Source organism: Triturus cristatus, chromosome 4_2, assembly GCF_964204655.1.
Source record: "Triturus cristatus chromosome 4_2, aTriCri1.1, whole genome shotgun sequence".
Lineage (NCBI taxonomy): Eukaryota > Metazoa > Chordata > Amphibia > Caudata > Salamandridae > Triturus > Triturus cristatus.
Window position 1 is genome coordinate 770,394,791 of NC_140586.1, and position 27,472 is coordinate 770,422,262.

The 27,472-nt window shown below is 43.3% G+C and overlaps 1 long non-coding RNA gene across 3 annotated transcripts; it reads right to left on the reverse strand.

Moving 5' to 3' along the window:
* Positions 1 to 22,123: 22,123 nt before the first annotated feature.
* LOC146835011 (uncharacterized) lies at positions 22,124 to 25,662 on the reverse strand. Of its 3 annotated transcripts, none has more exons than XR_014960366.1 (4): positions 25,541 to 25,662; positions 25,138 to 25,243; positions 24,925 to 25,020; positions 22,124 to 23,403 (listed from the first exon to the last, which is right to left on the reverse strand). It is a non-coding gene; the product is annotated as an uncharacterized LOC146835011 (long non-coding RNA). The 3 variants fall into 3 exon arrangements; XR_014960364.1 differs by having other exon boundaries at positions 24,925 to 25,037; XR_014960365.1 differs by having other exon boundaries at positions 24,925 to 25,037; positions 25,490 to 25,551.
* Positions 25,663 to 27,472: the final 1,810 nt, after the last annotated feature.

Sequence of the window (27,472 nt, forward strand, 5' to 3'; positions counted from 1 at the left end):
ACGTAGTTTTAATGTGGCACCACGCCATGAACACATGAACAGGCCAATCAGGCAATATACCATCTATACAAGGAGTATGTCCAGGGTTACGTCACCCAATGGGAAGTGGCTTAGCAGGGCTACATCAATGTTTGCGCATACGCGCTGCAGTGGTGGATTGCACGGCCTGTGCATCCTCACTAGAGCCAACCCCAAGCCGCCTGCTGCTCCTGCGTGCTTCTGGGACGGGGGGTGTGATGCTGCTGCTGGTGTCGATGCTCTCCGCAGCATCCCCTGCAGCAGTTGTCGAGGCCTGACTAGTCAATAGCACCCCTAGTGCACTTGTCACCTGCACCATCCCCCGAGACAGGTCGCTGCAGCACTGTGTTAGGCCCTCCTGCATCGTCACAGAGCGCCGGCACAGTTGAGAAGTCGCAGTTGCCAGAAGGTTGAGTGCCTTGCTGGTAGTGTCCCTTCTCTGGCGATCCCGGCGCCGTGCTTCGATGTCAGCATCTAATTTGCTGCACAACTGCTGGATTGACTGGGACATGTCCCGAATGCCCGCAGCCATGCCGCTAATGTTACTGTCCATGTTGACTAATGTTGTCCTCATCACCCGCATGTGCCTCTGGACTGACATGACTGCCTTTGATTGCAGGCGCTGTTGCTTCAACATTTGGCCCTCGAGACCCAAGAAGACACCATGGCCGTCAGTGGGTGCTGGTGGACTCTGGACACGCGACCTGCGGCGCCCTCTTGCTCCCGTCTGTGCTGCCTGTGAGGTGTGGGGCACAGTGGCATGGCTCCCTTCCTGGGGCCCGGTGCGGTCTTCTGGGCCCATGCTGTCGTCTGACGAGGTGTCTAAGGCTCGTAGCCTGGCTGCTGGACGCCTCCTCATTCTCACACCTGCAAGCGGAGATGTGGCCGGTGAATCGAACATGAGTGGCGATGCTGGCTCTGGTTGTGGTGATGCTGGCTCTGGTTGTGGTGATGCTGGCTCTCGGTGAGGTGATGCTGGCTCTGGGTGCGGCGAGGCTGGCTGTGTTGGTGGTGCGGCTGCCAGTGGGCCTGCTCCCTGGTCTGAACTGGTGCTGGCTAGAGGTGATACTTGTGGCCGGTGTGCCGTCTCTCCTGCAGCATGCCCTGTCCTGCATGATGTCACATCTGTGGACAGAAATACAACATTGGCTCAGTGTCCCCGAAGGGCTGCATTGCAAGCGTCACAATAAAACATTTCACATTCCAATATGTCCTCTGTCTCCTTGTGCCTCGAGTGCGTGACATGCCTTGTTGCCCTGTAACATTTACGTCATGGTTAGTGTTGCCCTGACTACATCTCCCGGAATGCATTGCCTGTCTGCACTGACACGTGTGGACTGCAGTGTGATTCTCGTTTCACAATGGGGGATGTGGGATTGGGGTAGGGGGGGCTACATTGCTGTGCTTTCGTCTTACCTTGGTGTGTTGCGGCTCTGGCAGAGCTGTCGGCGTCCCCAAGACCCACGACGCTCTCCTGCTGGATTGTGGCCGCCACCAGCTCCTCCAGTTCGGTGAGGGCAGGTGCCCTGTTGGTTCCACCTCCGGTCTGGCTGGCCTCCTTCTGGATGTCGCCCATCTTCCTCTTGGTTACAATCCTCAGGTCATACCAGCGCTTTTTGAGGACCTCAATGTCCCTGTGGGTCACTCCCACAGCATTGACCTGCGCCTGGATGGCCAGCCATATGTTGCGCTTTTCCGCCTCAGGCACTTGCAGGGATTGCCTTCCAAACAGCTTCTGGTGCTGCTTCACCACCTCCTCCACCAGCACCTGGAGTTCCTTGGGGCTAAATTTCAGCTTCCTCCTCCTTTCCCCTCCGTCTTTCTGTGTTCTCTGGCTGGACATGCTGTTCGTTTACCCGCTCGCACATGCAATGGCTCCCTGCCTCTCCTCTGCACTCCAAGCCTCTCCAGGGTCGGCTAATTATGTACACCTGCCTGGGTGTGGCCACTTCGGCTAATTATGTACACCTGCCTGGGTGTGGGCACTTCCTGGTTGGGTGGGCTGTCGTTGCACAGGATTAGCTGTTTCGTCAAGTCATGTGATTTTATTTACCGAATCCGTACATACCGATTCGGTATTTTCCGATTCGGTAAATACCACCTCGGTATTTTCCGATTCGGTAACTACCACCTCGGTATTTTCCGATTCGGTAAATACCACCTCGGTATTTACCGATTCGGTGAATTCCGATTCGTGATTACCGAATGTTACCGAATCGGTAACTGTTACCGAATTTTTACCTACATATAACTTACCGATTCTAATTTACCGATTCGGTACGGCTCGGTATTTAAGAACCGGTAAAATTTATTTACCTACATGAGGCCCCAAGATATTTAAAAAAAAAAAAAAGACAGCAAACCTTTTTCTGTCTATGGACCCAGGATCTGGAAAATATTGCTCTATCCATGCTAATCCAATGAAGGAAAGAGTTCAACAGAAAGACCTTTAACATATACTACTCCAAAATGCAGTAAAAACAAACAGCTACCTCGCCTATCATTTTACAGTTTACTTACCATTGAAACTGTACAGCACATACAAATACTCTATACATGCATACCACCATAAATAATGGTCTTTACTAGCTGGAAGGACGTCTGCAGGGAGAACAGCTCGACGCTTGCACCCGCAGGAGATTATGGGGGTGATGCCCAAACATCTCTCCAGTGACACTCACCTTTCAGTCCTTTAGAAGTAGGGCTGCGTCTTACTTTACAGAGATTCTGTATATCCATCCATTAGGCAGGGTCATGACTGAGGTAACGTGGATCGTAGAAGCATATCACAGCATGGCTATGCCATGTGCTAAACAGGCACCATGGAGCCTACAAAGGCCGAGCTATGCACCGGGTTAGAGAACTACGAGGCGTAAGAGAGCATATGTGTCCTTTCTGGGTATATCTGACAGCAAACATTTAGTAGATTACAAATATCTTTGCAATGGAGGAGTAACACTGCCTCCGGGTACTACATTAGACAACAGCACAATTAACGTATAGGGGGTGAGTTATCCCTAGTGCCAGACTATGCATGCCAGTGAAGGCAGAGCTACCTTGCTGGGTTACATAGATCTCGTGGGCTGAGAGAGAAAGATTACACAGATCTGTTTCACGCAGCAGAAATATCTATCAGGTTACAATTACCTGCATGGATTGGACAGCCGAGGCCCCTCCCACCACTTCGATACGCCCTGCTGCCCAGAGAACAGGAGCCCCTGGGAAGCTGCTCAGATCCAGCGTCTCTTGTTTTCTACCAGGGATATTCCATCTATGTTACACCACGCCCGGTACAAAATCGTCCGAGCACCCCATCTTCCTTCAGAAGGTTCCGGGAACAGAAATTCGGGTAGTCTTTGGACTCGGGGTGAGTAAGAGTAAAAACAGAGTGGATCAACCTCTTCTCATGAGTGATACCTCTGCCACCTCTCCCCCGCAAGGAGAATAACCAGGACAGTAACTCTTATGGAGAAGAATCCAAGGGAACAAGCATTTTCAATGCAATAGGACTCGCATTTACGCGAGACCTATTGCATTGGAAACGGGAGTGCGGGCGGGCGGGAATGCACGAACGGGAGGGGTCTGTGGGAGTGGCGAGAAGTCACAAACTGCAGGAGTGGGCGGGGGAGGCACAGCAAGAAAATAGTGTTCGGAGTAAAGGGGACAGTAGCCATGGAAGGATACAAATGACGACATGGCTGTCATGAGGAGGGGCTAACCAGCCTAAAACCAATCCGAAGGCAGCATTTAGCACCTAAGCCAATGAAAAAGATGGGCGGAGAGTGGGCGGAGCTTCCACAGAGTTTCCACGCCATACTGAATACTGCATGCCTCGCATGTGCGCTGCCTCTATAGGCTCGACCTAAAAACTGCTAGAGACTTTGCAATTGTCTGCGCAAGTTGCAGTCATGAAATGTTCGGCACATTGCAAGAGAGATGACTATGTGACAGTTGGCAACACATATGTTGATGAGGTCACAAGGTACTGCACTGACAATGCTTCTACATTTAATGAAGAGTATGTAAATGAAGGAACAGACAAGACCAATTACAACCATTTGCTCACAGCAACTGAAACTTGGGAGGAAGTTAAGAGGTTACAGGAAGAGGTGTCAGAAGGAGAACAGCTGAGTTGGGTAAACACAGGTTGTGTTAAGAGATGAAGAAAAAATATGGGTTTCAGGAGTAGCCAGACCTGTGTTGCTAAAGAGCTTGTTGTCACCAATGGCTAGACATTAAAATGGCTTGACTCATGTAGGGAGGCATGCCATTGTCAGGTTGTTTCGCCAAACATGATTAATCCCAGGTTCAGGTTGATGGCGGAAGCGTTACATCACAGATGTGTTGTGTGCAAGCAGAACAATGTAGGGAAAAGAACTGCAGTGCTTTGCTATGCTCCACATAGGGAAGTCAGGTGGTCCCTTCAACATGATGCAAATGGACTTTATTGAGATGCCTGTGTGCAATGGGCTAAGATATGTGTTGGCTGTTGTGTGCATCTTTTCATGGTGGTGTGAGGCATAAGCCACAAGAAGAAATGATAGCCTCACAGGAGCAAAGTTGATGTTGAGGGAATTGATACCAAGGTTTGGCTTCCTGACTTCTTTGGAATCATACCATGGCACGTAATTCAATAAGGAAGAACTGAGTATCCTGTGTGCTGACTTGCAGTTTGAACAGAAACTGCATTGTAGCTACCGACTTGAAGCTTCAAGTCTGGTTGAGTAAGTCAATGGGACATAAAAATGAAGACTTGCCAAAGTGTGTGTTTCTGCGTCTTTGAAATGGCCTGATGCTTTGCTGTTGATGTATTGATGAGTTTGTGCAGCACACCTGATCATAGGACAGGACTGTCGCCCCATGAGATCATCATGGGAAGGGCAATGAGATTTCCAGCTGCACTTGTGAGCATAATTGATGATCTGATGCTAGATTACTACAAAGAATTGAATGACGTGGTTCATTCTCTGTCTCACCAGGGGCAGGACCACTTCCTAAGTGCCGGTTTCTGGGTGGGTGTTGTGTAGAGAAGAAGCATGTATGGAAGTCATGCTTTGAGCCTCATTGGCAAGGGCCATACCAAGTCATACTTATGACTACAACTGCTATGAAGTGCAGAGGTCTTCTCAATTAGATGCCATTCTGAAAGTGTTCCATGTTTCCTTGATGAAATAACAGTACCTCTCCCAGAAGAGCCAGTGGTGGGCGAAAGATCATGGGACCAGGTTAGTCAACATGTAGGGGAACAGGCAGACATTGAAAAAGCAATTGATTGGCTGGAGGAGGATTCTGGAGAGTTGAATGACGAGACTGGTGAAGAAGAGGCTAATGCAATGGTCATAACAGAGATTGACTCAGACTCTGATGAAGGTCCTAGTACTAGAGAACGACAAGGGGCAGAAGAAGAATGTTGGCCGAGAAGGCAGGCGAGACAGAGACTGGTTCCGCAAGGAGAAAGTGATCGTCCAGATATCCCAGGAGATATAGTGGATTCAGACCTGAATGAAGGAGGAGAAGAGACAATACTCAGGAGGTTGAAGCAAGTAAGAGTGCCCTGTCAGAGGTACTCATCTCCGGAACGGACATACTTTCCTGCAAATGATCTCCCCGATAATCCAGAGGATATAGATGATTCAGACCTGATTGAAGGAGGAGAAGAGACAACACTCAGGATGCTGAAGCAAGCGAGAGTGCCCTGTAAAAGGTACTCATCTTCCTGAATGGACATACTTTCTTGCAAATGACAGGGAGAACAAGTTTTAGGAATTTTGGGAGCATTGTGAAAGTTTGAAAGTCAATTGAAAGTTCGGGAACTTGATCTCCAGTTTAATCTTACCTTTGAATATCCTTTGTTAACAAGACTGAGTGGAATATTTACAAAGAAGTGACAGAGTGCTGAGTTAGCCTTCTTGGCTTAACACAGCGCCCCTCCACTTCTGAAATGCAGAGCTGCACCGTATTTACAACAATATGGTGCAAACCTGCATTTCCCCCTGCACTGGTGCTAATTTCAGCTGCCTAGCCAATGCAGGCACCCTTGCACCATAGTGCATGGGTGCCTGCATTGTGAGGAATGATTGTTTATGTACAGGAAGGGGCCTCTTCCTGCACATAATAAGCTTAAATAGCGATTCGTAAATTTCATGTGTGCTGTTTTGTGCAGCACACACAGAAGTTGCAACTCCTTATTTTTGAAATGGTAGTTTATGTAAGGACACCTTCCTGTACATAAACAATCATGCATGGCGTTTTGCTGTTCTTATGTGGGCTGCACTATGCAGCACACAGAAAAACAGCAAAAAATAGGGAGAAACAAAGCATTTCTCCTTGTTGCGCCCTCTTAAGACTGGGCTTTCCCTGGTCTTAAGTTTGACTCTGCCCCATATTTACGCCACTCTTGTAAATATGGGGCAGTGTCAAAATCAATGGTTGTTGCAGCAGAACGCCCAATGCAAAACCCATTGCCGACCGGTTTCACACTAAGTAAAGCGTGAAAGGCTACCTTATTTGCAAGGGAGCGTTAAGCCACAGTAAGTGGCTTAACGCTGCCTTGCAAATATGGCAAAGCCTGTATCACCACCACAACGCCAAATAAAGTGGCGTTCTGGTGGCGATAGGCGCTTGTAAATGTGCCCCTGTGTTTCTCCTTTTGGAGGCAAACGAGTACCTTGTGCTACTTCATATTGGGACTGATAGTGAGTGAATTAGAACTTTTTATTATTGAAGACATTTCATTGACTTTGTAGGGAAGAAAGACGAGCACCATGGCTCAAGGGAGGAAGCCTAAGGTTGTCTTTTCTTAGAAGAACACGGAGTAGGGCTAAATAAGACTCACAACGATTTCTGTATATATTTTGCTGCATATCGTTTTAAAATTGGTTTTGCTGTTTGCACAGGTGGACGTTTCTGCAGCTTCTACTTTCCACCCAAGGTTCATATTCTATGCAGTAATGGAAGCCTATCCTAATACTAATAGGAGTGTATACATCATACTAGGCACGCTAACGGCTTTAATTATAGTGCCTATGGGGCTATATTCAGCTACAGATAGCTCAGTGGAATATAACTCTACTGTTGCCCCTACCACGCCACATTCTTCTGATAGTAACATGCAATTGTGGGAGTTTATGAAATTATACACAGATGTATCAAGAGGGCTTTGGTACCTCAAATGTTTATTTTAGAATGCTGTATGAGTCTCTAGACATGATGAATGCTAGAAGTTTTTATGCTTGTACTCTGTTACCCGCTTCTGCTTCAGAGGGAATTACTTATCATCATCTCTCTCTGGCATATGGTATTTCCTGTAGTCTGCTAATAAGTATATTTTCTGGAGAATGTTGTTTTCTGTATTTTTTTTGGAAGTGTTATGTAGTTCTCCCACAAGTTCCCCTTACCAAACACTTAAATAAGAATCCTTATTTTAAAAGTGCAGAGATTGCCGACAAATAATTTCCATCTTGTAAGCCACTAGACACTGCATATGCACATAGATATAATTTTTCTTGTTTGATGTCAGATGTGGAAAATACAATTTTGGATTTGGTGGGGGATAGATGGAAAAACCTAAAATTTCAAACTGAAACTGAAAAGGATCTTAAAAATCAGAAAGGGAGTAGCAAAGAAATTGAACATCAGTAAAAGGAGAACTACCCTCCTTAGTTGCAGATTGGAAACACAATGGAAAGTTGTGCATACATGTTGATCAGAGCTATATAGATCAGTTGTTTCTAGGGGAAAGCGAATGTGAGCATACATTGGAAGCGAGAGGGAAAAATCCCTTCGAATTGCCACCTGGATGTCATGGTGCCTGTTATCTTGGCATAGTTTTATCGAAGATTTATCATGTGGAACATTTTAATCATCCTGTATGGGAAGAAAAATCCAGAATTAAATGAGGTGTTAGTGCAGCAGAAATAGTAGGAGATACTTTTGGCAGTATAATCCTGTGTGTATGTGTGAATCTGAAGGATCTAAACATTACAAAGCTGTCTACAATGCTGGATAAATTGGCTCCAAATACCGCAAATTCCTTATTACTTGTAAATACCGAGATGATTGCGATAAGGTCCACGGTTTTACAGAACCATCCTGCGTTAGACCTTTTGTGAGCAAAAGAGGGTGGAGTCTGTCTAATGTTGAAAGTTCAGCAATGCTGTACTTATATTCCAGACTAAAGTAAGGACCTGGAGAAATATATTAAGAATACATCCGGGGTGACGAAGTATTTAAAAGAGTAAGAAGTGACATGTGCTTAGGAAGCTATTGGGAATGCATTTGTTTTTGGTTTGGAAGCTTTGGAAGTGGAATTTCTGGTGCCATTTTGAAACCTCTTTCAATAATCTCCCTTTGTGCAATATTCCTATACCTGGTCTTTATGGGATATCAGTATGCACTACCTAGAAACGGAGTGCAGGTATTGAAGAGAAAGAGAGCACATGTGGAGTTAGAAGAAGGTCAGAGTAGATATTATGATAATATGAAGCATCTAGAGGAGTTCAGAAGAAAGATACTCAAGACCACTAGATTTTGATTGGTCTAATCTGATAATGATTTGATTGTAATGTGTGATGGCTTGATCGCCATCAGAGGGGGAGGATTGGAGTCGCATAATTTTGCCTTCATCGCTTTTCGTTTGACTAGGTCATATATATATTTACCTTTGGCCGTATTTACCCGTGTGATGCAATAATACCATTGAGAAACAGGGATTGCTGATATTAATGTTCTGTAGGTTTAGTGGTAAGGTGGTGCACTAAAATGCATTTAATATTGTGCTTTCACAAGAGATTAGTGAGAATGATTCATTTTTGTGTATATTGTACAGAGAGATGATTATGGTAAGTAGGGTTGGCTGGCTAGGGGCGACTGATAAAATAGTCTCTGGGGATTGATTTGAAAAATTCTAAGTGGGAGAAACAGGCCTTGCTTAACACAAGCCTTCATTCTCCACAAAATACGGATATTGAACTCCACCCCATAGGTTTCTTTTATCCCCTGAGGGGAGGCAAACAGGATCAAGGGGAAGGCATGAGCCCTCTGACAAGGTTGGAGCCCCAGCCCCCCCACCCCCCTGAGATGGCTATTAATCCAGAGGTCCAGCTCACAAATAGATTTACCTCTCTTATTGAGCTGGATGAGCAGAACTGACTTTTATCTTCTAAGACATGTAATGAGACAACCATTAGTGGGTTTGAGGTCCCTCTGAGGCTTCCTCACTCACTTGCCTTACTTACCTGGAATGTGGCTAGTGTTGGGTCCTTGCTGACAGATACATGGGAGGTTAATATGTTTAAAGCATTTGCACTTATCTGTCTACAAGAGACTTGGGACGTGGCAAGGACTGCATTCATTGATGGATATGCTGCTTTCTTTACCCGAAGGTACACAAAAATGCCTTGCAACCCCCAGGAAGACCGATTATTTCCGCATGCAGGTCATTGTTGGAACCATTGACGAAGTACATTGACTTCTTCTTAAAATCATTTGTAGCCCACACGAGAGCATATATATGAGACACTATGGACCTGATCTCTAAAATTGAAAATTCTATATTCAACAGGGACCAACAGTTGTTGGTTTTCATTCGAAATAGAAAGTTTTTATACCAACATCCCCCAAGATGAGGCACTAGTGGTAATGACTATGGTACTGGAGAAAAGTTTGAGACCTCACCAGGTACCTCCAGATCTTTTAGTAGCATTAGCCCGGATATGTCTGAAAATTTATTTTTTTGCCTTTAAGAAAAATTTGTTTTTGCAAGTTAAGGGCGTGGCTATGGACTGTTGTTTTGCCCCTGAAATAGCGAACCTTGTAATGGACTGTTTCGAGATGGAATACATTTTTCGAGAAATTACTCCCTTCAAAGCGCACACCATTGAATGGGTGCACTTTATTGATGATGTCTTTATGATATGGAAGGGTAACGAAGATTAGTTGGAACAGTTCCATATGTGGCTCAATTCCCGTACCCAAGATTTGAGATTCACTAAAACATTTAGCAATGACAAAATAAATGTTTTAGATGTTTGGATAATGGTGAATGAGGGTAAACTTGAGGTTAGCTTATATACTAAGCCAATGGACCAGAACACCTTATTGGAATGTACATCAGGACACCCTAGAAACCTCAAAGACAATTTACCATATGGCCAGTTCTTGAGAGTGCGTCAAAATTGTTATAATGAAAAAGACTATTTCAATAACGCAGAAATGTTACAAGACAAATAATGCAAGAGAGGGTACCCAAAGAAGTTGGTGAGAGGGGCACTTAAAAGGGCTTGGTTCACTCCACGTGAACATCTCCTTACACCAAAAATAAAAGAAGATTCTGAACAATTGACCTGTGTGCTCACCTTTAACCCAAAAGCGAATAAGGTGACACAAATCATTGCCCGTAATTGGCGGCTGGTAGAACACTTGAACATTCCGAAACCTATGTTCGCATTTAGACGTGGCAAAAAATTTAAGGCAACATCTTGTGAAAGCTGCACGTTGTTCACCAGTGAAAAAGGATCTGAAAAGCCTATTGGGCTTGCCCCCAGTAATAGGACATTACAGATGTAACAACTGCTCTGTATGCCCACAGACTTGCGACTCGAAGTCGGTTATAATTAACAACAAAAATCACACACAACTAGGTTTCTCTAACTGTAACACCAAAAATGTGGTGTACTCTGTAATATGCCCCTGCGGAAAAGCATACATTGGTCAGACTACACAAGCGATTAAAATGAGAATGATGCAACATAAATCGCGCTTATGTTGTAAAACACAGGGAGCCCCATTAGTCCAGCACTATGAACAACATGGACACAGTGAAAATGACCTGTGTTGGACAGTACTTTTAGTTGTAAAATCTGTGAACAAAATATTGCTCCAAATGAGCTTAAATCGCCTTGAAGCTCGAATGATAAAAGGTACCATACAGCTACGGAAGGTCTAAATGACCGGGATGAAATTTGGGCAATAATCTGATTTCAGAGACAGACAGAGGGAGCGTTGTATACTCACAAAGGTATACTGTTGAGAAGATTTCAAGACTATGTATAGATTTTTGTATTCTTTTGCTCTGTTTTAAATCATCTTGTATGACCAACCACAGTGTTTTGTATGGTTATGTACAGATAAAATGTGTTGATTGTGTGAATTTATTACATATTGTATATATATATTTGTAAATATTGATTGTTATTTCCTTAGAATGTAAGCCTCTTTTGCATGAAGCATGCTAGGCACTCAGAGGATAAGAATTACTTATTCTACCCTCGGGTGCATTTACAACTTTTCAGTTGGCCGGGGCAACTATATAAATAACCCATTTATAAAAGGCAGGATGTCTTTGAACTCCTGAGGATATCTTTCTGTTTAAGGATAAGAACACATACAGAGTCCCCTTTTGTGAAGACTCGTTTACGACGACCATCCTTTTCCATCTGCACTTGATCTCCCCACAATTATAGCGCTTTTCTTGAGTAACGGCTAGGGTCTTAGAGGCCACTTCGAGTCCACCAGTTATAAAATGGGATGATATCCCCACGCATCTGCACTTGTTATTCGCTGAGAATCAGTGTAGCTCCCAACCAAAATAGCGCATTTTGTGATTAATGGTGAGTCACATAGACCACTTTGAGTCTGTTAGTTATAACTTGGGATGACATTCCGTTGGCATTTTTTTGTTTGATTCATTTACGGGAAGTAAGTTTCCTTTTTTCCATAGGCAGACAGTGTTGATAGTTGAAAACACCAGATGAACAGGTTCACTACGATAGATTGACCCCTTCAAGTGAGAAAAGTAAGTGCTATATAAATTTACATTGTGCAGGGCAGGTTCTTAAATACAGCTAGAGAGCGATATTTATGCAGTCTGGCAATTATTTGTCTTTTCATGTTGCTTTTAGGGGAAGTTATTAATTTTGAATTCAAGCACCAATCAGGAACCACCGAGGCGAGCTCGGGGTCATTATACATATGGCCTTTAGAAGATCTTATGAAGTGAATTTTTAGGAATTACTTTGCTATTGTCTTTGTTTTGGCTTTTTGTGGGAGTCTTGATATATGCTTGGGACTATCCACACCCTATTTTGCATGCAACACTTGCATGAGTCGTCATATTTAGTCGATAGCTGGTCCTTGTCTTAAATAGTATGAATATAACACCTCCAGGCCAGTGCGTGACTTGTTAGCACTATTTCTCTATCCCGCCTTCATGTGTTGGCTTCATGGTTGAACGAGGGTGCAGGAAACAAGGTGTTTCACCAGCATGCTCTGTACAAATAAGAGGCAAGATATGTATACGAATGGAAATATTAATAAATATATTTGTATGGTTTGATTTAGCATTGATCCTTTGCCCTCGTCCTGAGGAAGCCGAAAAGATTACAAAGGATGAAACGTGTCCGCGTCAACGACATTCACTTGGGAGGAGTCCTTACTAAATTTAAACTGAGTGATCTATAAAAAACGCTTTGTGACACAGGAGAGCTATATAAAGGGCACTTTTTGCCTCTGTGCTCACATTAGTTGACTACCTCCAAGTGGGCAGACACTAACATAAAATATTTTAGGGTATTGGCAACACGAAAGTTGTTTGTATTACTGTTTGTGGTGTACATATATTTCTTTATGTACATTTGTATGTCTTTGTACAATTGTTTGTTTAAAGATTGGTCCCATTGTGTAGGTGTGCCTTACATTAATTTAGGTAATATATTTCTGTAGGATTGAAAGACTAAAGTGAGGGTAATTGAATGTTCCCGACACTAAAATAAAAGCAATATATTAATTTCTCCGTATCATTGTTCTTCTATGCATGATTGTGTTTTATACCCAGATATAGGTGGGTGAGTTGGGTATGCCCCTTAGGTATATATATATATATACCTTGTCAATATGGCACACAAAAGGAGGGCTGGCAACTTTTGTGAGTTTAAATTTGGACTGTGACATGAAGCAAATTCCTTCCTTCTCGCCTAATGTCTTAGCGGTTCTTATATCATTTATGCGAAATCTATGTGTCTTAATCATTAATGTCTATAATTCTCCTTCCTTGGCTGCACCCTCAGAGATTGTTCTAAAGAAATTCCTGGAAGGTTTTTATCAAGATCGGCCCATATCCCACTGGTTACTATTAGTAGGGGATTTTAATACTCAACCCTGATTGCTTTGTGTTCCTGATAAAAGTAATGAAGCTGGCAATGAGGCCACTGAACAGGTGCATTTTGTTGTTTCTTCGCAGGGTGATAGTTTTAATCTCTCATTGCCCGATTAAGAGCTTGTTAACCTCTTGTCACAGCCTGTGTTTAACATCCTAAAGCTGTGACCAACATTCAAGGGAAGTTTCCAGTATTGATATTATTCATGTTTCTGCTTGTCTGTGTCCTTTTTATAACATTTTAAGGCAGTTTGGAATGCTCATGGTGACTATATTCTGCTTATAGTGGAATTCTGCTGGCCTTAGTCAGGGTGACATAATTCTAATGTGTACATGAAACCACTTAAAGTTAAGAAGTAGGGCCAAGGAATTAGTTGGGGCAAGATACTCAGAGAGGATTTTGAGGGACCTTCTCTGGTCACGAAGAAGAGATTTTGATGTTTGTTTATAGTCAGATTCTCAAGACAAAGTCTTTCTAAACTCATATTCCAATACTTGTAATTGAGTTGTTGTGTTTTGCTATTGTGTCCCTGCGCGGACACTGTATTGCGTGCGCACTTGGGTGTCACCTCTGGGCACCTGTACAGTTAGTGAGGTCACCAGCCGTCAGCTACCGTTGACAGTTGACAGCTGATCACCCTGCCACCCACACGCTGTTCTGCGTCCAGGACGTTCCCCCTGGACCCCGTGTTGGCATATGGAATAAATACTTCTGCTCACCACTTTTGCCTGGCGTTTATACTTTACAAGGTGGCGACGAGGGCCAGCACGGGACTCCCACGCGAATGAAGTTTATTTAATAGGAGAGTTTATATTGAAGACGTTCGAGGAAACATACACTTCTATGTGAACTTTGGCGTTGACGTACAAATAAAGAAGAAATCGGATTCAGCGGTGTACTTCTTCGTGGCAGGTTCGCTGTTAATATTCTTGAGGGAATCTCCGTATGTATTTATCTCTAGCGGAGTTTCAAAATTGACTGTTCTGAACTTATTGAGAGGTTGGTGATTAATACCAATTTAATTCTGCGGACTACACCAATTTAATTCTGTGAAGAAACGGAGGCGCAAAATTAAAACTTAAGTGTATAAAGGAGTAAGAAGGTACTATCTTATTTCAGACCAACGGAAAAAAACGAACTGTCAACTGTCACTGTGAACAGCTGAACTGCGCGTCATCCTTGAAAACCCAGTGACGTAGCCACGCACTGAAGACAACGTGGCGGCCATTTTATGTGCAAATCTGAGGGAAGGTAAACATACAACGCCATGGCAACGACGCGTTGAGGAGCAGAGTATGACTCATGCAGCGTCTGTTCCGAAGTGAGCGCGTTTGTTCAAATAAAGACAACAACGAGATAACAAGTAACAAGCACTATACAATTTCACATCTCGCAGGTAAAATTAACAAAGTGCCAATAACGAAGTCCACATTACAGCTGTTTAAAAAAAAATAATAATAATAAATAAATAAATAAAAAATTAGAAAGACCAGGACAGCATGAGAAATAAGGAACCTTAGAAAAGGGGTAAACAAAAAAACAAACAAAAAAAAACTGAACTTCCTTTATGAATAGAAATTACAATTATAAAACACATTTCCTATATTACTAATTCCATTCAGTTGCTCGGCAGCACAGTAAAAATAAAACATAGACTTTAAAACATCTCAGGAAGTAAAATGGCTACAGGATGCATATGGAATTTATCTCCACCAGAAACATTTCTACGTGGCAGTGGAGAACCAACACTAAAATGGGAGGAATGGAGAGAATATTTTTGAAATTATATCTCAACCTTGGAGGAGGATGACGAAGTTAAACCTGAAAGAAAATACAAGATGTTGATGCATTGTCTTGGGGCAGGAGGCATAAAAGTTTATAATTCAATAAACAAAAAAGTGAGGGCAGAAAATGAAGGGGATGTATTCTTGAATGCTATTGACGATCGGAACACAAACTACAAACCAACGGTATGTGTGGGAGTGGATCGTTACAAGTTCTTCCATCGTAAACAGGGTAAAGATGAATCTATTGATGACTATGTCTCTGTGCTGAAAAATCTAGTGATAAACTGTAGATTCGGAGCGCTCCATGATGAATTTATAAGGGACCATATTGTGATGCAAGGGTCGAATGAGAATATTCAAGACAACTTATGGGCGAAGGGAGAGTATCCACTACAGAATATAATCGATATAGCGCGCAAGGCAGAGCTAACAGGACGTTGCGCAAAGGCAGTTCTAAATGAAAATAAGGACAAAAAAGAGGGTGAAAATATTAACAGAATTTACGACCACAAAGCGAAAACAAATCAGAATTGGAGGCAGAAAGAATCCAAGCCACCGTTCAGGAGACATGAAAAACAAAAGTGGGGACAATGTTACAGATGTGGCAGTAGTTCGCACCTGGCTAATGACTTGAAATGCCCGGCACGAGATGCAAAATGCTCAAATTGTGGCATCAGAGGTCACTTTTCAAAAGCATGCAATAGGCGGAAGTCTAAGCAAATAAGAATAGTAGATGGTACCGATGAGTATGAACAAGAAGAAACAGATGAAGAAAACATGAACATGTTCATCTTAAATATTGATGAGGAACAAGACGTAGGAACTAATGATGGGAATGCAACGAAAACGAAAAAACCGATTTGTAATATGACTATTGGTGGAATACAGATGAGCATCGTTGCAGACTCAGGGTCGCCCTACACAATAATAAATGAGAAAGTATGGTTGTAAAAGTTCAGAGATGAAATTGGAGGTCATCTGAAGAGGCCAGATATAATCATAAAATCTTTCACAGGTGAGAGAATAGATGTTTGTGGATACAGAGACATAAAATTTGAATTCAAAGGCAGAGAAACCGCAGGAAAATTGTATGTTGCAAAGGTTGGTCCGTCAGTCTTGGGGTGGAAAGACCAGGGCAATTTGGGTATAATGTTAGATCCAACAAAGAGTGACCCAGTACTGAGCGTGACGGAACTCAATGATCCTGCAAGTTCCCTTATGAAAGAATACCCAAAAATTTTCAGCGGTAAAGTAGGAGCATTGGTGGGATACCAACACAGAATAAGACTTAAGCCGATAAATACACCAGTGGTGCATAAAGTGAGAAACATACCCTTCACTGTAAGAAAAGAGGTGAAAGACCAACTTGATAAACTTCTTGAGGAAGGAATAATTGAGAAAGTGGAAGCATCAGAGTGGGTTGCACCCTCGGTGATTGCTAAACGAGCTGATGGTAAAATGAGGCTATGTGTGGACCTTCGTGACCTGAATAAAAGCATAGTAGTAGAACAATACCCGCTCCCAAAGATAAATGAAATGTTAGCAACGACAAAAGGAATAAAATGGTTTTCAACAATAGATTTAAAGTCGGCCTATCAACAAGTGCCACTCCACCGTGAAAGTAAGAAACTAACGACATTTGTAACACAATTTGGATGTTATAGGTTCACAGGTGTTCCATTTGACCTCGCATCTGCGGCCGCGATGTTCCAGAGGCTCATGAACAACATATTTGAAGGTGTGCCAGACATCCTAATATTCCAGGATGACATCTTAGTCATGGGTAGGACTAAGGTGGAACACGACAGAAGAGTACATCAAGTACTCCGCATTTTGGAGGACAAAGGTTTAACTGCTGAGTACCGAAAATGCAAATTTGCGTGTACATCTGTTAATTACCTTGGTCATTGCATCACAGGGGATGGCATCAGTCCAAAGAGAGAGCTGCTACTGGCGATTAAAGAGTCACCCACCCCCACCAACAAGGATGAGCTGAGGTCATTCTTGGGGATGGTGGAGTTTTACTCCAAATTTATAAAAAACTTTTCACAAAAAACTCATGAACTAAGACAGCTCATTAAGATGAGAAACAAATTTGTGTGGACAGCAGAATGTGAGGAAAAGTTCAAAAGTGTGAAGGTTGACTTGTGCACCGCACTTCCCCTTCAGGGATTTTACTCTACCTTGAAAAACTTCGTAACCATAGATGCCAGCAGCAAGGGTCTGGGGGCAGTGTTGACCCAAAAAGACACCAGTGGAAAGGACTATACTGTGGCGTTTGCCTCACGTTCACTCACCCCTGCCGAGGAAAACTTTTCAGTCATCGAACGAGAGGCCTTAGCTTGTGTGTGGGCCTTGGAATGATTCAGACATTTTGTGTGGGGCAGGAAGGTGACATTATGCACTGATCATAAACCTTTGACGAAAGTGCTAACAACAAAGGGTTTATATACTGCGTCCACTAGACTGGCTAGACTATCGGTGCGTTTATTCGATTTCATGTACGAAGTGGAATACGTTCCTGGAGTTAAGAATGTCGTAGCCGATTTTTTTGAGTAGGATGCCTGTAGATAAAGCAAGTGAAGATGAAGAAATTAAAATGGAGGAAAGTGCCATTGCTGGCGTATTGGATCAAGCCGGCGGAATCACCAGGGAGGAATGGTTAAAGGAGCAGGAAGAAGACGAAATACTGAGCAATGTTGTACAGATGATCAAGACAGGTTGGATGCAAAAAACAAAACTAACTGATGAGTACAAAGCGTTCTGGGAAGTAAAGAATGAATTATCACATGAAAACGAATTCATTTTAAGAAGTGGAAAGTATGTTCCACCTTGCACAATCAGGGGTTAAATACTGAAGGTGTGTCATGAGGGACATTTAGGGATTGTGAAAACTAAAGGAAGAGTAAAAGAAATGTACTGGTGGCCTGGCATAAATTTGGACATTGAAAGAACTGTATGGGAATGTACATTGTGTGTAAACGCAGACAAGTCACAAGTGACCTACCGACCACCTTTGCAGCCATTAAACATACCGGGAATGCCATGGGAAAGAGTGGGAATCGATGTAATGGGTCCCATTCAAGACAACGATGAAAAATGGTACGTGTTGGTCATGATTGATCACTTATCAAAATGGCCTGAAGTGAGATTCACTAAGGATCCGATATCTAAGAACATCGTGAAGTTCATGGATGAGGCCTTCACCCGGGAGGGTTTACCGAAACAGATTGTGAGCGATAACGGCACTCAATTTACCTCTGAGCTGTTCCAAAGTTACATCAAGAAGAATAGCATTGTCCATAATACCACGTGGGTGTATCATCCTGCTGGTAATGGGGCAGTGGAGCGATTTAAAGGGTGTAATTCAGATAGCCAACAGCAACAATCTGGATTGGAAGCAGGAAACCCTAAAGACTGTTTGGGCGTACAGAATAACCCCGTGTGAATCCCCTGGCCTCAGTCCTTTTGTAATGATACGTGGTAGGACCCCATTGTCAAGAGACAATGTAGGTTGGATAAGAACAAGCAAGAGAATAGACTGGTCAGCTCCGCAGGTTTTGCAAAAACTCAAACAGTCGCAGGCTTCCGCTAAAGGCTATTATGACAAAAAACACGGGAGTAAGCCTGTAAGTCTAAAGGAAGGAGATGTGGTTAAAGTAAAGAGAAGTGGGCACATTGCCAAAGAACAGGACAAGTTCACACCTCCGTTAACAGTACAAGAAGTCTACTGCAACTCTGCTCTGCTCAGCGATGGTAGTGTGGCATTTCTCAAATCTTGCACCATTCAAGCACCAAAGTAGTGACTCAACCACCAGCACATTCCAGGATGGAAAAAGGGACAGTAAAAGAGAAAAGGAACAGAAACATCTTTGCTTTTCTGATGAGGAAACTGATGGTGAAGATAACACAGAGGACAAACCAGCTAGTAGGCGTGAAGAGAGAGTGAGTACCGAAAATATTGACAGACCAACACTGCTCACCACCAAGGAAGGGGTCAGACGGATGTTGCCTGCATTACCAGGACGATGTAATGTTGACGCCGTTTCAACCAGTAGGTCTGGAAGACTGTTAGGGCCACCTACCAGGTTTAGAGATTTTGTTTGCACGTAACCAGTTCTTTCAATGTTCTCCCATCTTCTCCCCCACCTTTTTCCAAAGGAGGAAGATGTGTTGTGTTTTGCTATTGTGTCCCTGCGCGGACACTGTATTGCGTGCGCACTTGGGTGTCACCTCTGGGCACCCGTACAGTTAGTGAGGTCACCAGCCGTCAGCTGCCGTTGACAGTTGACAGCTGATCACCCTGCCACCCACACGCTGTTCTGCGTCCAGGACGTTCCCCCTGGACCCCGTGTTGGCATATGGAATAAATACTTCTGCTCACCACTTTTGCCTGGCGTTTATACTTTACAGAAGTACAGACCTTTTAACCAGAAAAACAAATACACCGTAAATGGTTTGCCAAAAGCTGCACAAAGGGCCACCCACAAAGATGTGATTGCGGCTCTGCACTGTAACCCTAGGTACAGGGTTTAGATAAAGAGACAAGAAGACACTATAAGGCGACCTGTAGAAATCGCAAGATTTTGTTAGCACGTGAGGCATGAAATATGTTAGTGACCACTTGTGAGAGCAGAGACAACAATGCTTTGCCAACTTTATGGACTATCTAAGCCATTTGACCAAATCATACACAATGGCTGCGGGGCCAAAAAATCTGAAAACAAAAACCCATTCAACTATGGGCACACCTATTGGCAGAACTGACAAGTTCTCATACCTCGGAATTATGATAGAATATAAACTGAAATGGGATCCTCTGAGGAGAACTCATGTGCAGTCCTTTTATAGGTAAGGCACAGTATTGAAGCATTTGTGAGGCGGCTTGGGTGCTTTCATGTGAAATCTATAGTGAACCTTTACAAACATGAATCCATCCCAATTGTGGCATTTGGCTTGGAGATTTGGGGCTACAAGTCCAGTCACACCATCCAAGTGGTCAACAACAAATTTTGACATAGAATTCTAAAGCTGCCACAGACTGTGCCTCCAGAGATTGCGCACAAAGAATTCAATATAGGGTTAATTTCTGATTTTGTCATTATTTGTCCGATAAGTTTATGGTTTTCTGTATGTTTGAAAAATGAATTTGACTTGAACAGAGAGCTCCTGAAGGATTGTTTGAGCTAAGACTATTCTCATGAAATCCCATGGTTACAGTACATTAAAGGTGTTTTGAATGACTTATGTAGATCGGAACTGTTCACCAGCCCAGAACTAATTTGAAAAAAGGAAGTCACATGGACCAAGGAAGCTTTTAGTGAATCTGTGCAAAGAAACAGGAGGACGGCTTCAGTCTGAAAAGCCTAAGCAGGCATTATGTTATGGTTAAAACCCCAGGTCAAATGGAGCAGTATCTAACATTGGATATGCCTACTTTGCACAGACGTTTACTATCTAATTTCCATCTAAATTTGTTCCCACAGCTGTTAGTCAGCTGGCATAAGTCATCAGAACCTGCTATTTGCACATGTGATATGGTGCTGCACTTGACACTTTACATGTTGTTTTATCTTTCTTAAACTTGCCAATCTGAGAGACACGTATGTTTGCCCACTACTCTTGTCATTGAATTTTAACCAAGTGGGCCCTGCTTTGCTGTATCTCCAATTTTTAGACAGCTGTGCTGTTTGTTTTGATGTATCTAGGTTTGTAGCAGTGGTGTTTCATTCCACTCACTGAAAAACTGTTGTCTTATCCTTCCGACATTTATGAATTTTTTACTTTTATGTGCTTCTGTGATTTACTGTGATGAAGCGAATAAGGTGAGTTTGATTGATGTAATCATATATTCAATCAATCAAACTCTTTATAAATTGTGATCCGTTGTTGTTTTCATTAATAATACATTTATTCGTTTATTGCGCCACATATAAGAGTACAGTATAGTTTATTGGATAACATGTAGGTTGCAAAACTAATATGCATTTACCAAAAACTTTTAAGTTAGCGTGATTTCGGCCTATAACATCGAGACATTAACATACTAACAGAAAAGTTGTTTTTCCGCATTTTCTTTCTCCTCTGTGGGTGCAGACCAAAGTCAATCAAAAGTTAAAGCACATTGTATGTCAGAGATAGTGAAGCGAGGATGAACTGGCAAGGTCAAATAAATTTAATGAAGAACAAAGCAAGTGTTGCAATCAGACTAAAGGAATAATCCAAAGACGCCTTTGAAGTGGAAACTGGAATATGGGAGTAGAGTTGAAGGTGCCATGTTCTTTCTTGGGAACTTTGAATGTGCTATGATGTGCATGAGGTCATATTTCTTGAACGTTCTTTGTGCATTTTAATTAGTGAACCAATCTTGGGTTTGGCCAGATTCCCTTTAGACTTGAAGATGTACTATGCATGTCTCCTTACCTATAGAACTTCTACAGAGATTCTGATGCAGACACCTTTCTGGCATCCTTGATTCAATAGGGTTTCCCCTATCGTACGTTTAGTGTAGGGTTAACTAGATGTTGTCAATCTTTTCCATGTAATGGGAGAAGGATGGGAACCATTTGTTTAGCCATCGAATCGTATTCCTTATTTTTTGCATTGTTGCCACAGAAATTCACTTATGATCCTTGCTGTTGAGGATCAATATTGTACACCGCTTTGGTCTTCCTTTGATAATCCTGTACTTTAATAGTATGTTTGTGAGATTGATTTACATTAGTCTGGCTTTGAGTCTGCAACATACCTTTAAACCTCAAGTTACTGACCCTTATTGTGTGGTCCTAAAGGCTACTAAAAAGGTCTATTGACTGGAATAAAAGCAGAAGAAACAGCCCAGAGTTTTTACATCGACATTACCTGGTACCTTGGAAGCCATCTTGGACAAATGCTCAGAGAAAACACATAGAGGAAATAATTAAATATAGGAAGAGAACAAGAATTTCTTGTGTTTTTTTGTTTCTGGGTTCCCAATTCACTTTTCTACCTCTAATTAGTGAGAAATGACTGATAAATGTTCCTATTTTGTTTTTCCCACACAGTGAAAAGTCCCTAAACACTTTGCAGAGGTCAAGGTATTGGTCACAATGTGGTGTGCTCTCTGTGAACACTGACAGGAATAAAGCAATTGTCTGCTGATGAATGCAAGATACTAAACATGAATTCAAGACAGAAAAATAGTTTATTTATCAGAGCTAAGAACTGATTAAGGTAAGTTTGCAAAATAGATAAACAGATGAATACTGGTGACAATTATACCAACAAGTACAGCGAAACAAAGATTCAGATACTGACCTGAAGTGCTTCTTAGGAAGAATACAGCTTTACAGTAACATACTATTACATATTTCTGGGTCTTCCAATCTGATTTGGCACCTCAGTAACAAAAGCTGGGCGTTGTCGTAGAACACGCATCAACACATGTCTGTTTTATAGTAAATCAGGACATTATTTTTGATTTTATCAAAAGAGACAGTAGGGTAAACACAATCACTGAATCGCATGTACACTATTAGCACTTGAAGAAGTTAATGTCTTCAATATATAAGCATTTTTTCACCTGACAGTGATACAACAATAGCTACCATTCCTGTGACACGGCCATTGGAGATCCGAGCAGCACAACTGAAAGGAAGGAAGTTCAAATAAATGACGTGTGCATATTCTATGCCAAACATATGGTATCTATATATGTTATCTCCCTGTTGCTCTTTTAACACAAAAGAAAGAAATATTGGATTGAACAACGGCTGCTTGATAGAGAAGAAATCCAACTGCTAAAGGGAATTATTTTTGGAAACACTACAAATCTAATCTGAAACCTACTGGCATGCAACAAAATCTTTGCTTTCTGTTACAAGGCCCAAAACCAACATTTTCATAATAATTTTCCAGTATCAAAGTGATAGTTTTAGCCAAGGCAGCTGAATCATGCAAAACTGTTCGGCAACAATTCCAAGCCAAACATGTGCTATGCGTGTATTTTAACACCTTGGATAATAATATAAAGTGCGTGTTCGTCGCGTGTTTTTCCTCAGCTCGTGTTCAATAACAACACCTCATGGTAGTTGGTTGTGTTTTCCTTCCTCATTATGGCCAGTGGTTATTCCTCTGTGCCACGTTGGCTGTTTGACCTCTTCTTCTGCATTCCTCGGTTACTGTCTGATTAAGAAATTAGCCTTTCAAGTGCCACAAAAAGATCCAAGAAATACAGTAACACAATCCTATGGAAAACTGATATAATCTTTCTCGAACTATAAAAATTGGTCACCCGGAGGAACATCTGCACGGTAAAACGTAAAACAAACTGGAAAGGCATCAGATAACCCATAAAGAACCTTCCAGCAAGAAGACCCGATGGCCTGCTGACTGTTTCTGTGCTGTCATCCTGCCTGAAACGGCCCGTCCTCTTGAATCATGTCTCCAGTCTTAGTTACCCGCATCTGGAATGAATTGGCAGATAGGACACTGGAGTTTTTAGAAGGAAACGCAGCCTTGCAATAATTAATCCTTAAATCATTAATAAGTGAAAGCACCAGATGGAAGAATGAAAAATGAAATATGCTTAAACTCTGGTTGTGCATCTGTCTGTTTTCTCAGCTCGTTAATATGAGTAGGATTTGAAGACTTCTCTTTTATTGTATTTATGGAAAAAGTTGGTCTGGCTTCCTCCAGCATCGCATGTTCTATTGCGGCGGGTTTATCTGCTTCCTATCAGACAATAGCTTCTTTTGTGGCACCTGATGGTCCTCAAGGCTCCTGTCCTTTGACCTTTATGGATGCAGCTCTGATTCCAGATCACAGGGGATGTAAAGCAGTTTGCCTGCCCATGTATTTGGATTAAAGGTCTGTGAAGTGGAGGTGACTAATTATGTGTTGCTAAATGGTGGAAGAGTGACACGAATTAAACTATCAAACCACAGAAAATAAGTCAATTAAACAACTTCTGATACGGCATGTTTAATTGCAATGTAATTTATAAAGCGCTTCTTTCCCCTGACGAAGCGCTGAAGAGAATTAGCAGTTGTGTAGTGTGCTACACCATGAGGAGGTGTTTGGTTGGAACAGTGACGAATTGCATTGTGGTCTATATGGAACGCGTTTTTTGTGTCATGCATGAGTCACCAGAGTGGTGCTTGTATCTTGTGTTGCATCATGGCGTTTAGACGTGTCATGAAAAGAAAAGGCCTGGAAGGAAGAAGAGAGATAGAATGCATACAGGTTACAAAAATGCCCTTTTGTGACTAATTGAGCAGGTCTCCATGAAATCCACCTAGCAGGGACAGATTTCTGCGGAAGTTATGTTTGAGTTTTTCTGGGCTTGATGCCCATTGAGGCGTTTTCTAGGAGGAGGCAGAATTGGTGCTATGTGACTGCATCACAACAAGGGGCTCAAGAGGGGAAAATTACAATCAGGTCGCCCTCCACTCAATAACCGCAATAAACACCAAAGACCTGACTGAAAAATGGGCTTCCACTGAGCTACTTTCTAGGACTAGAGCCGGGGGGGTCACTACCTCAGCCCAACTGCTGATTTTTAACCTTTACCAGTCTTTATCTAGTCCTAAATGCCCAAATCTTTCTATTAACATAAAATATGTTCATCAGTCATCTTCATCTACATATACCCCCCTACTGTGAAGGTGTACGAAAACAAGCAAAAGTTGTGAAGGGGAGAAAGTGCCTCACGTGTGCTTACCCATTGGAGCTTCTGGTAGGTTCTCACCAGTGTGCCCACGTCTTCTCATCACCGGCGACTTTCCCCCCCGAAAAGAAAATTGTGTTCAGTAAAAAGAAATAAAGAAAGTGTAAATGGTGATCTTGTGTATGTCCAAGAAAAGACCTCGTGAAATGAAAGTATGTCACCCATTAAAAATTGAGTCAAGACTCACATCCACCCAGTGTCAATTTTATTCCAATTTGTGAGCTTACTCAAAAAAATTTTAAAACTGCATGTTGCATACCTTTTTATGTAGGTGCCAACACGTTTCATTGCCTTTACTTCGTTACGGCAATTTCATCAGGGCTCAAGGTCGACAGACACCTCCCTGGACTCCAACCTTAAAATGAAGGATGACTGATAAACAAAAAGAGACACTCAATATAACGCCCCACAAGTTAGCGACCCTCCAATTCATCAAGGTGTATATATCACATAGTGATTACAATGTATTTACCAAGTGGTAGCCCAAGTCATTCATTCCGGCTCCCCACCACGTCTAGGGGTGAGTTTTCATCAACTGTAGTTCCCCTTTCTGGCACAACTCATTGCCTATGGTATACCTGAGGAAAATATGCCGCAGACGTTTATAGCATGTTTTCAAGTCAGTGCACTGCATCAACTGCCTTTTCCACTGCCCGTGGTGCTATAAATATCACCAGTTCCCAACAGTATTCAAGTTACTGGACTGCACCAAGCACAGTATTTCCGTCTTGTCCAACCATTTATACACTGCTTTACTTCAAGCCTCATCACAACAATCATGCATTCGGGCGAATTGCAGTTTTTCATTTTGCAATGTTACGCACAGTAATTTTCACTTCCGTTCGCAGTATTCCTGACTGCATGCATACCCTTACCGCCTTTTGAAAAGTTCCTCGTGTTATCTCATTCCAGCATCGCTTCTATCTTCTAGCGCTCCCAGGACGGGCATAACATCACGTGACTCACCGTCACTTACAGGCCCAATCGCAACAAATTCTAGGCCTAGAATGGGCGCCATGTTTAAACGCTAAACTTTACATTGAAAACATGAAGCCACCCTGCTTTCTTGGTTTAGAACTCCTCTCATTCTGACTGTATGTATGTTCTTTTCATTTCATTTCCTTTTATTCAAATCAAAGGCAGTTTGTCAGAATTCCTATGCGATGTTTGTAACAAAAAACGTTATTATTTTCAACAAAGCTTTATCAATATCTAAATCATGACATCTTGTTAGTCCAGCTTAATCAAGCTCCATTTATTATCAATCTCTACACAGGCAAATCAGTCAATCAATCAATCACTCAATCAGAACATTTGTAAAGCGCACTACTTATCCGTGAGGGTCTTAAGGCGCTGGGGGGGGATGCTGCTACTGCTTGAATAGCCAGGTCTTGAGGAGTTTTCTGACGGTAAGCAGGTCCTGGGTCTGCCGTAGGAGGATGGGGAGGGTGTTCCAGGTCTTGGCGGCGAGGTGGGAGAACGATCTGCTGCTGGATGTCACTCTTTGGATGCGGGGGGACTGTGGCGAGGGCGAGGTCAGCGGAGTGGAGCTGGCGGTTGGGTAGAAGCTGAGTCGGCTGTTGAGGTATGCTGGTCCGGTGTTGTGGAGTGCCTTGTGTGCGTGGGTGAGGAGCTTGAAGGTGATCCTCTTGTTGACAGGGAGCCAGTGCAGGTCTTTCAGTTGGGGTGTGATGTGGCTGCGGTGAGGGATGTCGAGGATCAAGTGTGCAGAGGCATTTCGGATGCGTTGAAGTCGTTTCAGGAGTTTGGCCGAGGCACCTGCGTAGAGGACGTTTCTGTAGTCCAGCCTGCTGCTGACGAGGGCCTGGGTGACCATTCTTCTTGTTTCGGTGGGGATCCATCTGAGCATGCAGAGGGTGTTGAAGCAGGAGGACGAGACGGCGTTGACCTGCTTTGTCATGGAGAGAGTGGAGTCTAGGATGAACCCTAGGTTTTGTACGTGGTCGATGGGTGTTGGAGCTGTTCCCAGTGCGGTCGGCCACCAAGAATCGTCCCAGGCCGAGGGGGTGGAGCTGGGGTTGAGGACTTCTGTCTTGTCCGAGTTTAGCTTTAGTCGGCTGTTCTTCATCCACTCGGCGACGGCTTTCATTCCTTCGTGGAGGTTGGTTTTGGCGGTGCGGGGGTCCTTGGTGAGGGAGAGGATCAGCTGGGTGTCGTCGGCGTAGGAGATGATGTTGAGGTTGTGCAGTATGGTGACGTGGGTGAGCGGTGCCATGTAGATGTTGAACAATGTCGGGCTGAGGGATGAGCCCTGGGGTACACCGCAGATGATCTCGGTGGCTTTGGAGCGGAAGGGGGGGAGGCGGACGCTCTGGGTTCTCCCAGAGAGGAAGGAGGTGGTCCAGTCCAGGGCCTTGCCTCAGATCCCAGCGTCATGGAGGCGTGTGCATAGGGTGCAGTGGCAGACGGTGTCGAAGGCGGCTGACAGGTCCGGGAGGATGAGGGCCGCGGTTTCTCTGTTGTCCAGCAGGGCCCTGATGTCATCGGTGGTGGCGATGAGGGCAGTTTTGGTGCTGTGGAACCCGGACTGGGACGGGTCTAGAATGCTGTTCTCCTCGAGGTAGCGGATCAGTTGTCTGTTGACGGTCTTCTAGATGACCTTCACCGAGAACGGGAGCAGGGAGATGGACCGGAAGTACGTGAGGTCCTTGGGGTCAGCCTTGGGTTTTTTCAGTAAGGCATTGATCTTGGCGTGCTTCCAGCTCTCTGGGAAGGTCACTGTCTCAAAGGAAATTTTGATGGCTTTCCGGAGGTGGGGTGCGATGGTGGTGCTGGCTTTGTTGAAG